We start from the raw sequence: 1,579 nt of genomic DNA, 5'->3' as shown, positions 1-1,579 counted from the left end.
GGAAATAGGGAGGTAGTTTGGCCCAACCAAACGGCTGAGTAAAAGAAGGAGTCAAAGCTAGAAGATCTCGGCAGTAGTTAGTTGTTATTCCTGATTTATTGTTGCACCTTTTCAGCTTTATTTGTTATTGTAAGCCTATATATATTGGGGAACCGAGAAGTGAGAAATCATCTTGGAAACTCAGTATTTTGGGCGTTTAGCGCAGGCCTCCTGGTGAGGAGTTTATTTCCAGAGTCTTTCTTTATCATTTCATCCAATCAATAAAGCCGAGTTCTCTTTCCCCTTTATTTATTGGTTTACTTTGTGTTTGTCAGCATATATTGAGTTCTCCTCTACTGATTATCTTGAGCACTCCTTGTGCTCTTGCAATCCGGGGCCTTTCCTTTATCACGGAGGTTGGCCAATCTGTGATCATCCTCACCCCTTACGGCAGGAGGATGTCAGAGATTCCGGCCTCCGCCACTCCGTTCCCTCATAGGGCCGGAAATTTGTACAAGATCCATTATGTTTCTTCTTCTTCTTCTTCTTCTTCTTCTTCTTCTAATAAGATGATCACGAGAGGTTACGTATTAAACTAACCCTAACCATAAATTGAATTAGTATAAGCTTAAGAGTATACGCATCAAATTTTACCCAACCATTTGGTCAGTTTTGCATTTTATAAGTTTTGTTTGGTCTGATAAACTAAAGCAAAACTTAGATGGATTTGTTTCTAATTTGTCGGAATGACTTGAAATTCGCACGGACACTTGAAATTCGCACCGTGTGAATTTCAAGTATCAGTCTCTGTGCGAATTTCAAGTCTCCGTGTGAATTCGACGTTTTCGGCATCATTGGTGTAAACTACATCAATAATTCACGAGAAAAAATTATTTTTATTTATTACAATCAAATAAGTATACTACAAAATAAAATTGTAGAATAATGCCGAGTCATAAAATTTTGAGGGTAAGAGGAAGGCGTAGGTTGCATTTTAAGGGGTGAAGATTGTGTTAATAGATAAATTTGAGCATTGGAATTGATCGTTAGGCATTCGAGAAAATTGTGATAGGTTTGATTGTTTGAGGAAGAAGCTTTGGAGATTAAGAGGCTTGAAATTTGCACCGCGCAAAGTTCTAGTTACAAGTCTCCGTGCGAATTTCAAGCCATTCCGACAAATTCGATGTTCATCGGCGTAAACTACATCAATAACCGTAATGGGAAGACGAGCTATATACAAGAGAGCGTTTGGTGTAAGAAGTATTTTTTGGATAATTTCGATGGCCTTGTTCAAGTGAAGACAATGGTTGATCCTAGTGTTATTCTTGTGCGATGCATGACGTTGATAACCCTAATGTTATTATTGTGCGATGCATGAGGTTGATTGAAAATGTTTTATGTAATTAACTATTTGATGTCATTTGTAAAAATATGAGTTGTTAACAGGGCGGATACACTAAGAGGTGGGGGAGGGCTTAACCCAAAAATAATTCTATGTTTTTTTCTCTTCTAAATATTTTCAAAATTTTCGAGAACCATGATCAAGCCTCACCAAATCAATGTTGTTGAAGATTGATCTTTGAAAATTAATTGACAAGGA

This window comes from Salvia hispanica, chromosome 1, assembly GCF_023119035.1.
Source record: "Salvia hispanica cultivar TCC Black 2014 chromosome 1, UniMelb_Shisp_WGS_1.0, whole genome shotgun sequence".
In the NCBI taxonomy this organism is placed as follows: domain Eukaryota; kingdom Viridiplantae; phylum Streptophyta; class Magnoliopsida; order Lamiales; family Lamiaceae; genus Salvia; species Salvia hispanica.
Note: the sequence above shows the minus strand (reverse complement) of the source record.